The sequence below is a fragment of the Musca domestica genome, unplaced genomic scaffold (assembly GCF_030504385.1).
Source record: "Musca domestica strain aabys unplaced genomic scaffold, Musca_domestica.polishedcontigs.V.1.1 18, whole genome shotgun sequence".
In the NCBI taxonomy this organism is placed as follows: domain Eukaryota; kingdom Metazoa; phylum Arthropoda; class Insecta; order Diptera; family Muscidae; genus Musca; species Musca domestica.
This window is the reverse complement of record NW_026712238.1, coordinates 1,808,144-1,824,191: the sequence shown is the minus strand read 5'-3', so window position 1 is coordinate 1,824,191 and position 16,048 is coordinate 1,808,144. Positions and strand designations below refer to the sequence as shown.

At 35.3% G+C, this 16,048-nt stretch overlaps 1 long non-coding RNA gene across 5 annotated transcripts in view; it reads right to left on the bottom strand.

Annotated features, from left to right (window-relative positions):
* Positions 1–16,048, bottom strand: part of LOC105262025 (protein yippee-like) — a 76,556-nt gene that overhangs the window by 29,180 nt on the left and 31,328 nt on the right. The window contains exon 1 of one of the 5 annotated variants that reach the window (XR_009341935.1): positions 13,975–14,206. The exons of the other annotated variants lie outside the window; for them this stretch is intronic. This is a non-coding gene — a long non-coding RNA (protein yippee-like). Of the gene's footprint in view, positions 1–13,974; positions 14,207–16,048 lie in introns of those variants that run through there. 5 annotated transcript variants of the gene reach the window in all.

The following is a 16,048-nucleotide window of genomic DNA, read 5'->3' as shown; positions in this document are numbered from 1 at the left end:
TACAAACAAAACTCAAAATTTTAAACATAAGATATCGTTCGAACAAATTGAAAAAGAACATCAATACAATGTAAGAAATATCGGAAAATTAAAATACCACACTAAAATAACATATGTATGTAATATTTCTATAGTAATTGTAATAATTATTTTAATTTTCATAATCATAACAAAACATAAATATATAACTGTAAAATTAAATAAAAGAATTCAGGAGAATTCTAGTCTAAAGGGGGGAGTAGTTACGTATAATCATACTACCCCTGATAAAATTGATAAGTTCTTGGAAACAATTAGCCAATAAAACGTGTACAATTATTGCACTGTAAGCATAAGTGAATTTGACATTCTTTAGTTTGACTTTATTTTATTTTTCCAGTTAAAACTGTCTGGAGCTGAGTATACAATTATTTACAAAAGTGTGTTAATCAAATTTCATTTAAAATAAACTTATGCTAACACTGCAATAATTAATTAACAAATAATACCTGTAGAATAAGTAAATTAAAAATGTAAAAGTTAGTCTTAGTTCCATCCTCTTAATCGCAAGTCGACGAATAAATAAATAAAAGAAAGAAAAAAAAAAAAAAAAAAAAAAAAAAAAACAATTTTTTTTTTTTAATAAACATAATTAATCAGGTTATCTAATTTGGGTAGAGTCAAGATTAAGAGTTGGCTTTGGAAATGCGTTCAGTAAACGTGCGAAAAGTACTAATTGGTACTAAATTTGGTATTGTGTAAACAGATACTGCTTCAAATCTTAAATTTGACATTATTGAGATTGAGATTTGGAGGTGGTTTTGGAAATACGTACTTAATGGTACTAAATTTGGTATCTAAATAGTACCATATTTGGTGAGTAAAAAGATAGTGCTTGAAAAGTGCAATTCGATTTTAGAGTCAGATTCATATGTAATCTGGACTTGTGGAGGTGTTTTCGGAAATGTGTACTTTAATTGTACGGAAAGTACCAATTGTACTAAATTTGGTATAGGGTGAAGAAATAGAGCTAGAAATGTATTATTAAAATCTCTGTTTGTATTTGGAATTAATATACGGAGGTAGTTTTGGAAATGTGAACTATATTTGTACGAAATGTGCAAAATGGTACTAAATTTGGTATTGGGTGAAGGGATAGAGATAAAATTCTGAACTTTTATATTTAGATTACTGCTGATATATTTGTGTGAGATTTGGCTGTGGTATGGAAATGCATCCTATATTTGTACGAAAAGTACTAAATTTGATATTGGGTACTATATTTGGTATTGGATGCAGGAATAGAGTTACAATCTGTGTTTGAGATTTGGCGAAAGGAACTTGAAAATTAAAAAAAATCCGTCGAAAAAGACCCCTCAAATATAGTCTATAGGTAGACGTGTTGCTGGACAATTAATTTTTTGTCACAGGCTGTAATAACGATTCTGAATTTCGAATACGAAATTCCGGGGAATAATGTCGCTAATATAGACAATTTTCCGCCATAGGTTGCAGTACCCATTACGAACTTCAAATACGATATTTGACGCAATTCCAGTGAATAAAGTAGCGAAAAATCCTGTAAATACCGAATATCTCTGGAGTAGTGTTATATCAGTGCTATACTAAAACGTAGACCTATATAGACAACTCTCTTCCAGGGGGTAAAGTTGTGGATTTTCAGAATTGTGTAGATTTTCAGACTATTCCATTTAAAAATGTGACTAAAATCATAAAAATACCGATACCGATTCAATATCGTGGACCTATATAGAAAATTCTCTTTCAGGAGGTAAAACACTCACATGGAACTCGTTGTGTAGAATTTCAGAAAATTCTATTAAAAAACGTGGCTAAAATCATCAAAATACCGAATATAACCGGTGCAGTTATATGGGGGATATACGATATCGTGGACTGATACTTGAGCTGCCTGCAGACAAAAGACAGATCTGTGCAACATTTTAGTTTCCTATCTTTATTCGTTTTGACTCAGCATGATTACATCAGACGTACGGACAGGGCTTAATAGTATTAGAAATTTACGACGATCTAGAATATATACACTTTGTTGAGTCTAGAATTATTATTTCGATGAGTTACAAACGGAATGACGAACTTAATATACCCTCCATATGTATGGTGGAGGGTATAAAAACTGAACAGGTGGTATAAAGCGGGGAGTAAGTTTGCAGAAGGTGTGGGCTGATATTGATGTTTGCATCTGAACTACGTTTTGTATGTTTTTGTTTCTGAAAATTTTTAATTTTGTTTGGGGAAAATTCTGTATAGATTTAAGTTTAACAAAAATATTACAATTATTATTTTTATTAATCATAAGGCTAAGGCAATAAAAATTATGTTTGTGATCAATATGCAGATGAAAGGGATATTGCAGATAATGACCATTTTTTACGAAGGCCATTCATTCACCTTAGCAACATTCATCTTTTTATGTTTAAATTGTATGAAAAGTAAATAAATATAATTTGCCTACAAAAAATGAATACTCCAGTCGGCGAACAAAGGCGATGAGTCTTTCACCAATAAAAATTGATGAAATGCAATGTCTGGCCGACTATGGCTACATGTTTTTCTATGTAAATATCGATGCTTGGCCACACCAACCATCATCATCCTCCATCTACGGGTATAGTCGTCATGCCCTTGCAGTTATTTTAATTGCTGCTGGTAAACATTTTAACCACAAAGTGTTGTGGCAAATAAAACAGTGGAAGTCTCCATTTTTAATGTTCCTTCGCACAGACAAAAAACGAAAAAAAAGAAAACAAGAAGGCAAAGAACCGCAAAATATTTCTTTTTGAGGGCAATAAGTAAAATGTAGCTGCTGCAAAAAAAAATGTAATTTCTTTTAAACGATATAATGTGGTTGTCGGCGGGGGGATAATACGCATTTCATGCAGACAGCCGTGATTTGTTTACAAAACCTCAAATGGCAAGAGTGGCGACTTGAAGTGTTTCTTTCACACGGTTCCGTAAAGAAGAAATTATTGTGGTTGTAATGTAAATGTTGGTAGGCCTTTTTGGGACCTGATGAACTTTAGATGAAAGCTACTAAAAATGACTTGTAGTGGTTAATTGAATACTCTCCGACATATTTTGAAAAAAACTCTAAGTATTTATAGCAGACCCACCCCATAATGCATATAAAGGCTGATTTTATAGCTATTAACTTTTTTTTTGGCAAAAGCGTGTTTTGCTTCACTGTCAAACATCTTCAGTTTGGTCTATCATTTAACCATGAATCGTCTTACAATCGAACAACGATTGCAAATCATTGAATTTCGTTATCAAAATGCATGCTCTCCAGAAAGTTCTTCGGGTGCTTCTTTCATTGCGTCGAACCTCATCTATTATTCTATGTGTACGTAAATAAGAAAATTGTTGATTTTGGAGAGAAGATCAGGCAGAAGCAAAAGCTACCAATGCATCCGGAAATTGTCACAATTTGGTGTGATTTATGGTCGGGTGTGGTCATTAGGCCATACTTCTCCAAAGATATTGCGAATGGTAATGTAGATGTGAATGAATGAGCGCTACCGTGGGTTGATATCCATTTTTTTTTTTTTGTGGTGAAAAAGCAAAAGTTTGGCTTGCATCACATTTGCCATTAACAAAATGGTGTCACACAGCTCGCGTAAATATGGACTTATCGAGAGGCGAGTTCGTTGAAGATTAGACTATTTTTTTGTGGGGTTATTTTAAAGCTTATGTCTATACACACTAGCGTGCTTCAATTGACGCTTTAGCTTCAGTTGGGACAGCGAGTCTGAGTCTCTCAGTTCCAACCGAAATCTAGAGTAGTAACGTAGAGGTAGTCGTATACCGTAGCATAACCTAAGTAACTAACCTTCGAGCTCCGATACGAGTTCCCGATCAATTAATCATCGTACACGATCCGAACAGCTGTGAACCGAATGATTTTCGCCAGAGTTCAAGATAACAACGCAAGCAGCAGTCATTTGTAGTCCGAACATGATGGTGGCAATCCCTGGACAGCCGACGTCTATCCATTAGAGTTGTCGACTATCTTCCAATCGTCTACAAGCCGAAGATTATCATCGTAAACCCCTGACATCCGACGTCCATTCATCAGAGTTCTCGAATATCTTCTAATCTACAACCTGAACATCATCATCGTAATCCCCATATACCCGACGTCAATTCATCAGAGTTCCCGATTATCTTTAAGTCTTCTACAATCCGAACATCTTCATCGCAATATCCGAACACCCAACGTCCACTTATCTGACTTCCTGATCATCTTCCAATCAACAACCTGAACATCATCATCGTAATTCCCGGACACCCGACGTTTATCTACAAATCGTCAAGAAATCGAATCGCAACACCAGCATTCCCTACCGTTGTAAACATCGAACTTCCAATCATCAATTGCACCTGAACAGCTATATATTGAAATATCGAGTATATTTGAAGCCAATTCGCCTAATAAATCCACAATATCACATTTAATCACGATTAGATTGTAATTTAGTATTTAAATTAATTTTTACCCCCAGGAAATATAGAATTCTACTCTTTTTATAAGGTTTATTAGGTCCTGGCAGCGACTGGGTTACCCCAGCCATAGAGAAAACTACGTTACACATTTTTATACCCTACACCACAAAGTGGAAAAAGGAAACGAGATGAACCCATAGTTCCTTTTGATTATCTAGAATCACGCTCCGAGTCGATTTATGACGGCCCTTCCGTACAATAGGCTTTTTCTGCCCTATCCAGATGAAATTTTCCACAAGTCATTTGCTGGACAAACCCTATTGAAATTGGAGAAAATCGGTCAAAATTTAGATATAGCTCCCATATATATCTTCGTCCGATTTGCCTTTTATTGTGCACCAAACGTGTGATATTATCCCAATGGGATGGAGTTACGATTAAATTGAGCCTAGAATGAAATATGTCAAATTTGTTGAAATCGGTATAGCTATAGCTCCCATAAATATTGTTCACCTGATTTGTTATGTTTGTCCCCCACAGTCATAATATGCCCTCCATAACAATGATATTCGGGGAAATATATCAACTACAGCTCAGAAATGCCTTTGCTACATTTTATCCAGATCGGTTCAGATTTAGATATAGCTGTCATATATATATATATATATTTATCCGATTTCGAGTTAATTGTGCTCCAAGTGAGTAATATAAGCCCGAATTGAAAAGGAACAAATGCCTCGGCAAATTTAGTAGAAATCGAATCAGAGCAGAATATTCCTTTCATATATTAGTTCCTTTGGACTTTAAATTATAACAGAGTTATAGTTGGTATGATTTAATGATCACAAATTCGCCATAAGAACTTTTATTTGTTATGCAAAGCTCTATTTAATATGCAAAGACTTTCTTCACTGGCTCTAATTTTTATTTTTTTAAGAACTTTCCTTTGGCTCTTCAAAAATTACACTTTATTCTTTTTTAATGAATTAAAAAATCAATTAGCCTCTATAGTTAATCACCAAACTTTTTTTGTTATTAATTACGACAATTTTTCTGAGTTAGTGTTGTCGGTTCAAAATTGACTTGAAATAAATATTCATTTAGTACCTATTTATAATTTCTTAAAAAGTAAACAAATTTCCCAAGGCCCTTGGCAACCCTACAGCTTAAAATATTCTCATTTCCGTGAGAATAAAGAGAGAGAGAGAGAGAGAGCGCGAGATTCCCCAACAAGAAGAGTTCATTAAACGTTTGTTGTCGTAACAGGCAAATAACCTACCAAACAACCCATATTCACCAAAAGCAGAAAAAAAACATAACAAAACATAAATAAAAAATCTACAGCAACAACAATAGCAGCAACAGCGACGTCGAACGCAAGCAACAGCTGTTTGGGGGGCAAAAAAACAAAACAAACGACGACACGAGAGTCAATATCTTTCAGAAACACAACAATTGTTTTGCATTGTTTATATTTCTATGCGAGTGTGTGTGTGTGTTTGTGAGTTTTTGAGATACTTTTTCGCAAAAACAGTGTAGGTCAAAAGTTTGTATAGATAATATTGTTGTGTGCGGCGTAATAAATATATTTTGTGTTTTTTTATAAGAAACAAAATTAAAACAAAAGTGAAAACTTTAAATGGAAACTCATGGGGAGAATGTTAACGCCCACAAAGAAAAATGTAGAAGTAATGGAGTTGTATATGTGTTAATAAAATCAGGTATAAAACAAATCTGAAATAAATTCCACATGAATCACGAAATTTTAATTCCTAAAACATTTTTTGTTATAGTAGCAAAAAATTATGTTAATATTATTTTAATTATAGACACTCATATCATGTATGTTAATGAACCATTAACATTGTTAGCGGTCGCAGACTGACAGACTCGTAGTGTATAACGTCTACATATCAAATGTTTGCAAATGCCATTCGTGTTTTTTTTTTCTTCTTTGTTTTCATTAGTAACAAATTCTGTGTTTTCCTTTATAATTTTCCTGCTAAACAATTTTACCCAGAGGTGAAATTCATGGGAATTTTTCATTGTTTTTCTCACCAACGTCATTGCGGGGTTTTCAGATCATTCACGAAATTATCTGTTTATTGCAAACAATATGCGGCAAAGTTTGTGTGCACTTTTTAATCATTATTATTAATTTTATTATTCCATGAAATACCAATGGCGATGTTTAGTGAGCTACGATGTTATAGAGAGACTCTTTGAAGATATATTCATTGAGGGGGGAAATGTCAACATCTCTATTTTACAAAAATAGTCAGGTGTATACTAGAGAAGTTCTACTGTAACTATGTTCGTATGATGTATATTTAGCAGATTTTACGCATTCTGGATTACTAAATTCGTATCTGTTTTTCATTAATTATTACGCCATTGTGCATTTGCTTGTAACATGGAGAAGGAAGCGAGATACACCCATAGTTACTTTTGAGGATCTTCATAGAATCACTTTCTGAGTCGATTTATGCATGTCAGTCCGTCCGTCCGTCTGTACAAGTATTCTTGTGAACAAAATGCAGATCGCATTTATCATCCGATTGAGATGAAATTTTGGAAACAATATTTGTTTGGCCCAAGGACAAGCCCAATTAAAATTAGCGATTATCCAATCTGTTTTAGATATAGCTCCCATATATATCTTTAACCGATTTCGTGTTAATTGTGCACCAACTGGCCAATATCAATCCAAATGGCCTGAATTTTGGCACATCCGACCGACTTTAGTATAGAAACAAATACATCAAATTTGGTGAAAATCTGTTCAGATATAGCTATAGCTCCCATATATATGTTTCATCCGATTTGGTTTTAAAGTCCCTCATATTCGTAATATGCATTCGACAACAATGATATTTGTTACCAGATGTCAGATACAGTCCAGAAATACCCCTGTCAGATGTTATCAAGATCGGATGAGATCTGTATACAGCTCCCATATATATCTTCAACCGATTTCGGGTTAATTGTGCATCAAATGGCAAATATCAACCCAAATGACCTGCATTTTGGCACATCCGACCGAATTCGGTCTTTGAGCAAGTTTTGGGAAAATCGGTTCAGATATAGCTATAGCTCCCATATAAATGTTTCATCCGATTTGATGTTTAAGTCCCTCACATTCGTAATATACATTCGACAACAATGATATTTTGTATCAGATATCTTATAGAGCTCGAAAATACATTTGTCAAATTTTATCGAGATCGGCTAAGATTTGGATATAGCTCCCATGTATATCCTTAATCCGATTTCAAGTTTATTGTGCAAATAATGGCTAATATCAGCCCAAAAGGAGTGAATTTCAGGACGTGCGTTTCCATTTTGTGGAATTCGGCTCCGATATATATTTTTTTAATAAAATTCTTCTTGAGGTGATATCATGCACTCTATAGCAATGTTGCAAAGATTAAAATGTGTCCGTCAAAACGATTCAGAATTGGATAGGCTCCCATATATTAGTTCCCTCTTAAACCTAACTATAACTGCTCTAAAGCGAAATGTTGATAGCTGGTATGATCTACTTCAAATAAATTCTTTATTTACGGTAGCTCATGTATATTTACATGGTGCTGTAGGGTATCAAATAGTCAGCCGCTTAGTTTGCGGGATTTAACGCATTTAGAAAATTTTTTTGTCCGACTATGTTAAACCTCATGTCCATATAGACGAGACCGCTTCAATTGACGCATTGCAAGACAACATTGAATCAATTATTCTTGAGATACTGACCGATATGTTGGAAAGAGTATTTAAAATTAGATCAAGCGGATGGACGCTTTAAGGCGCAGTTGCAGTCAATAGTTGCATGAAATAATCTTCAAACTTTAAATTCAAAGGACTTTTAATTAAAGTAACTATTTCTTGAATTATTTTGAATGTTATGCTTTTATTTATATTTTTTTTTTTTGGGAATTTCTATATAGCTATCAAAAATGACCCTATTAAATAAAGAAAAGGTTTTTAATACATTAATATCTCTTTCCATAAAAAAGGATTCTGAACCACTGTGCATAGTTTGGACTTGGCAAATATATAAAGGTACAATATCACTGAGTTAAAAATAGAATCGGATTACAGTTTTTTTTTTTTTTTTGGCAAAATATGAGAAAGATTTCCGTCATAGCGATAATTAATAAGATTGATTATATGACTTATAGGTTTCGTCCATATAATTATTTTTCTTAACTTCACCACCGCCACTGAATTTGGCTAGGGTGTTAATAGAACCACTTGCGTATGATTTTCGTCTTGTTTTTTTCGATTCAAATGGAATTATCTATTCATTCATCACCAGCAGAGCATAGGCCTGAGCTAACACCCAAACCGTCTATCATCATTATCGTAACGGCAACGGGAAAAGAACAAAACGTGCGAATAACAACATCAGTCATCGACACATTTGTTGCTGTAGAAGATAGACAGCAGCAGAAATATTTAATTCTCTGCCACACCATCATCATCAACAACAGGGCAATGATTTCTATGTCCAGGGGATAATGACTGGAATAAATGTGTGTGACACACACAGAAGGGTATTCACATATTTTTTTTTTGCAAAAATTTTATTATTACGACAACAGATGATTGTAGTTTGCAAAAAAAAACAGAGCTCAATTCAAATGTAAATCAAGTGAAACGATGAAAACAAACAAATTATTTATACTACATATTTCGAAGAGATATCGAAAACTACTGAAGAAAAATAGGCATATATACGGGTGAGATGATAAAACTGCAACCAACTTCAGACTGCAGTCATTTCTAAGCCAATCGTCCGACAGCTCTCAAAATTATTCCAGTGACAGCTCATTATATTGTTCACAAGCGTACAAAAGCATTTTGGTGAGAATTTTCCAAAAAAAAGAGTTATTCGACATGGAAATCAAGTGTGTGTTGTGATCACAAGTGGCTATCGTTAGAGCACTCCAGCATTTAAATGTGAACACCATTGCTCGTTACCGTGATACAGGTTGCGTAGGTTGACGTCAAGGAAGTGGACGGAAGATAACAGCAACATCAGCAGAAATGGTTCGAAAAGTAAAGAAGCGACTTGATCAAAACCCGCATCGCATTGGCCGAAAAATGGCTCGTGATCTGAACATATCGCAATATTCCATTCGGCAAATATTGAAAAATAAGCTCGGGGTAAAGTCATTGAATTACAAAAAGTGCAAGAACTTACACCGCAACAGAAAGAAAATAGACTCAAAAGAGCTAAAGAGTTGCTTTGCTTGGCCGAAAGTGGCAAACTGCCGAATTTGCTTTTCTCCGACGAGAAAACATTCGTTGTCCAGCAGTTTGTAAACAAACAAAATGATCGTGTTAATTGCCAAAGAGGTCAGCTGAAAATGTCCACCTTCAGTTGGCCACCAGAACTCAAGCGCCGGCCATGGTAATGGTGTGGGCCGCCATAACAGCCGATAGTAGCTTCCCGCTCGTATTAATCGACCGTAGTATCAGAATAAATACCAAATATTATAGCGAAAATATTCTGTAGGATGTATTAAAGCCTTGGGCACGCAAACATTTTTGCCGCAGACCTTGGACATTCCAACATGACTCTACACCATCGCACTCTGCACGCGCCACCGAAGAATGGTTGCAAAATGAGGTTCCTTGCTACAGCGTACAATGGCCACCAAAATCTCCGGATACCAATCCGTTGGACTATTGTGTCTGGAGTATTTTGGAAGGCACTGTTGGCACTAAAAAATACCAAAGTGTCGATCACCTCAAGCAAGCGCTTCGCCGGTAATGGCTCAAAATACCGCAGACGGTTTCATTGGCCGTTTGAAGGTCATAATTCGTGCCAAAAGTGACCAATTCGAACAAATCTTAACTTAGTCAAAAAGTTGATGCTATTTCCGACTTTTTTTTGCTTTCATTAAATAAAATTTAATGCAGTTTTTTTTATCTCACCCTGTATATTAGAACAGAAATCTAAAGCTAAATATCTCTGGGGAAGGAAAATAGGCAGGTATATATGATCATTTCTTAATGTTGCACAAAAACCGGCACAAAACCCATCATTTTACGACATTTCTTTTGCAGGGCATGTGCATTTAATTTACTTTCCTCAAATAAAACTAAATCAAAAATATCCACTTCAAAAATATTTCTGGAATGCCACGGGTCACTATTACACAGAAGAAACGTTCCGACAATTGGGCAATTTTAAATATATACAATATATTTCATGTTCAATATTGTTTATTGGAAATATTTCGCAATCGAATTGAATTCAAAATATTAGTTCATTTCTTTCATTTGTTTAATATCAACGATCACATGCCGGAAAGCCACCAAATGGACGGTTGATTGCATCTGTTCACCATTTGATTCTCTTGGTTTCTTTTTTTTTCAAGTAACCGTTAAAATAAATGAATATTTATTGCTGTGAAATTGACATGAAAGACAATTACAAATTAACACAAAGTTGTCATGTGCATTGTGTTGAACGAACGAACGAGCCAACGAAGGAGTAAGGTCATTGCACTCTTCTAAAAGAAAGCCAGTTAATTTCCCAACATTGTAGGATAATTGGAATTAAGTTAATATCAACAGCAAATAAAGACAATGGTGTAGTCAACACACACGACAAATGCATGCAACTTAAAAGATATGGAAAAAGACAGAGGTGTTGTGTGGGTGGGGATACGAATGTGTGAATATAGACTGTAGCATTCGCGATCACTAAATACTAATAGTACAAAAATCTGTACTTTCTGTATTCTTGGGAGTTATTGTAAGAATTTCAACAAAAACCACTAAGGAAAAGTCAAAAGTCGGCCGAGGCCTACAATATGATACCCTACACAACTACGCATATTTAGTAGAGCTCCCGTAACAAAATTATTTATTTTAAGCAGATCATACCACCTATCTGCATTTGGCTTTAGAGCAGTTATAATTTGGTTTCAGAGGGGAGGCATATCCAATTCTGAATCGATTTTCACTAAATTTGACGGAGACATTTTTATCTGTTATACGAAATAACACTGCTTAGAGTGCATGATATCACTTCGAGAAGGATTATATAAAAATAACATATATGGGAGCCGAGTTCCGCCAAATGGAAACGTACGTCCCGAAATTCGCTCAATTTGGGCAGATATTAGCAATTATTTGCACAATAAACCTGAAATCTGATTAAGAATATATATGGGAGCTATATCCAAATCTTAACCGATCTCGATAAAATTTGGCAAAGGCATTTCCAAGCTCTATAAGATATCTGGTACTAAATATCATTGGTGTCGAATGCATATTACGAATGTGAGGGACTTAAACATCAAATCGGATGAAACATGTATATGGGAGCTATAGCTAAATTTGATGTACTAGCTTCTAGACTGAATCCGGTCGGATGTGCCAAAATTCAGGTCATTTGAACTGATATTGGTCACTTGGTGCACAATTATCACGAAATCGGTTAAAGATGTATATATGGGAGCTATATCCAAATCTGAACCGATTTTGATACAATTTAGCAGAGGTGTTTCTGGGCTGTATTTGATATCTGGCAGCAAATATCATTATTTTGGGTTGTATATTACGAATGTGATGGACTTAAACATCAATTCGGATGAAACATATATATAGGAGCTATAGCCATATCTGAACTGATTTTCTCTAAATTTGGTTTACTTGCTTCTAGACAGAATTCAGTCGTATGTGCCAAAATTCTGGTCATTTGAACTGATATTGGCCACTTGGTTCACAATTATCCCGAAATCGGTTGAAAATGTATATATGGTAGCTTTATCCAAATCTAAACCTATCTTGAAACAATTTGGTAGAGGTGTTTCTGGGCTGTACTTTCTTCTAGACTGAATTCGGTCGGATCTACCAAAATTCAGGTCATTTGGAGTGATATTGGACACTTGGTGCACAATTAACCCGAAATCCTTTAAAGATATATATGGGAGATATATCCAAATCTGAACCGATTCTCACCAATTACAATAGGGTTCGTCATTGGGCCAAACAAATATTGTTTGTAAAATCTCTTCTTAATCAGATAATAAATGCGACCTGCCCGGACAGACGGACTGACATGCATAAATCGACTCAGAAAGTGATTTTATGAAGATCCTCAAAAATATTACATACAAATGCACAAAGACATAATACCCTTATTACTATGTGGTGTAGGGTATAAAAATCAATCAAATCATCAAATGTCCGGTCGTGCCGTTTTCTTAAATGCCAAATTTGAGACAATTTCGTGGGTAAATGTGACTAGGATTATCAAAATACCGAATATAGATGGATGCCGTTATATATGCGCTATGGGAAAACGTTCTGCCACCGGAGCTACAACCGAATTTAGACAAATTCTTGGAAAATGCTGTTATATGGGGGCTATACAAAAACGTGGACCAATACATACATGTTCCTCCACCGGAACTAGAACCCATTACGAACTACAAATGCCGATTTTTAGACAAATACGTGTTGCACAAATCATTAAAATACCTAATATACGTGCACTTATACATACAATATTCCTCCACCGGAGCTAAAACCCATTACGAACTACAAATGCCGATTTTTAGACAAAGTCGTGAAAAAATATGGCAAAAATCGTCAAAATATCGAATATCAAAAGGTATTGTTATACGTGGACTATACGAAAACGTGGGCCTATACTTACAATGTCCCGCCACCACAGCTAGAACCATTACGAACTACAAATGCCGATTTTTACACAAATCCGTGGAAAAATATGGCAAAAATCATCAAAATATCGAATATCGGATGATACTATTATATGAAAGCTATACGAAAACGTAGATCTATACTTACAATGTTCCGCCACCACAGTTAGAACCCATTTTTACCTACAAATATCAATTTTCAGACAAATCCGTGCAAAAATGTGGCGAAAATAATCAAAATATAGAATATCGGAAAGTACTGTTATATAGGGGCCATACAAACACGAGGCTATACGTAATGATGCGCTACCGGAGCTAGAACCCTTCACGAACTACAAACACCATTTTTAGACAAATCCGTGGAAAAATGTGGCAAAAATCATCAAAATATCGAATATCGGAAGGTACTGTTATATGGGGGCTATACCGAAATGTGGACCGATATATTTCATTTTCAATAGCAACCATCCTAGACAAATTCTTGTGCCTAAAAAAGCTCTACGTCAAATGATGTGACCTGTATCGTGATAATAGATAGACAGACGGACAAACTTTATACTGATCACAGGACAGGATTTTATGCTGATCATGAATATATATATACTTTATGGGGTCTACGACTAATATTTAGGGATGTTACAAACGGAGTGACAAAGTTAATATACCCTCCTTTTCAAAGTGAAAGGTCTGCTTAGAATAATTTGTGCTGTTGCAAACTGACCGATAATATTAATATACCCCCATGTAATATCGGAGGTTATACAAATACTAGTTAGAAGACAAGTTTCTAAAAATATGATTACAAAATCTATTTACGATGGAAACTTACGCATTCAATTAAGCGAAAATCGATAATGGATTTTTAATATTTCGTGTTGAGAGATCTCTAATCGATCTGAGCATTAACAATGCTGTTGCTGGCTGGCCGACTGTCTAACTAGCCGTCTAGTGGACAGACAGGGTAAATGACAAGTTAATCGTTTTATTCCGTGAATTGGCAAATATCAAATTCGAAACACCGTAAATCACTGACAATTAAATTGTGTACAACAACAACAACAAACACTCACGAGATTCTAGACTGACAACACGAAACTACATTTACAATTTTGACGATAATGTTACGTGTGTTTGGAACCTGGCGAATTCGCGAATATCCGCATCATTTGGTATCTGCTCTGGTCTTAATTGAAAAGAAAAACATCAAATTGGTCGCGAGGTCGGTCCTAAGACGGCAATGATGACAACGACGACGATGACTGCACACCAGAACGTCTCGAAGTGAACTGTTTCACTTCATGCCACTTTGGTGTTGGATTGTTTAGTTGCTTGGTTGCCTGTTTGGATTTCTTTGGCATTCTTTTTTTCTGTTTGTTTGGTTCGGTTCGTTTTGGTTTTCTTGGGTGTAATGGAGGAATGAGTTTACTTGATGGTCGTTTGGTTTGGTTCGTTTCGGTACGGTTGGATTGTTTTCCGACGATGTCGTTTTTGGAAAAGTGTTAGTACTATTACAGCAATGACGTTGCTGGTCCGGTCCCATTTTTCCCCTGTGCTGTTACATATTGATGTTCTATGGCATTAGTGTGTGTGTGTGTGCGAGTGCGTTTAAAGTACCTTTTGCCAACATGCTGTTGCTGTGTGTTGTATTTATAGTTGTTTGCAATTTATCTGCTGCTGTTGTCTATTACAATTTAAAGACAACACAGACTCCTCTCTCGCTCGCTTATCTAGCAACTGGTTCACTGTTGCATCAAACCAAAATAGAAGACAAGATTCCCAACCAAAAAAAAAAAAAAAAACAGAAATCTACATAAACTGCAAGTAAACAGCAACACCCGTCAAAAATGCTAACAACAACGAGACAAAGTCATCAACATTACCATCACCAACAACAAAACAAGGAGTTGCTGAGCTTGGCGTTTTTCGGTGTTGCTGTTAGGGGGATCGCGTATATTTTTGTGCTGTGTTTGACAAAGACAACGTTCATCGTGTTGTGATGGGTTCGTTGCTCAGTCTGTTGTCTGTTTGAATTTAGTTTATGGCGCAAAAATGTTTGAGTTATGGAGTGAGGCTCTTACGGTCTGGGATAATATTGACAGAAGTTTTGTTTTCAGCCAGAGGAATAATATGTGATGTAATGGAGGGTATATGTATAAGGTTTGCACTTCACGGAAATATTTGAAACCTTATGGAAACTAGATATTCTTAACCAGGTTAAAATTTTAGGACGATTTGGACATGACAGCTCTTTGTCGGTTTGTGGTAGTCACTTTAACTTTTCAAGAGATCGACCTAGATCTCTCATATTTAGCTCATAATACTATCCGACAAACTATCATTTTTTAATAACACTAAAAACTCATTAGAACCAGTAAAAAAAGCAGCTAAGTTCGACCGGCCCAACTTTTAATGCCATCCACCATCTGGAAGGAACTTGAAAAATTAAAAAAAAAAACTTGAGGACGTGGGCCTGCTTACGAAATTTTTTCATAGGCCGTAGTACCCATTGCGATCTTCAAATACCAAATTTGAGACAATTCCTGTGAATAATGTTGCTAAAATCACCAAAAAACCCAATATAGGGATGTACTGTTATATGGGGGATATACGAAAACGTGAACCTACATACGATTTTTTTTGTCATAGGCTGTAGTACCCTTTACGAACTTTAAATACGAAATTTGTTACAATTCCGTTGAACAATGTCGCACAAATCATTAAATACCGAGTATTGGGGGGTACTGTCATATGGGGGCTATACGAAGACGTGGACCTCCATAAAAAATTTTTGTCATAGGCTGCAGCACCCATTACGAACTTAAAATAAGAAATTTGAAATAATTCCGGTAAATAATGTCGCTAAATTCATGAAAATACCGAATATCGGGAGGTACCTTCATAAT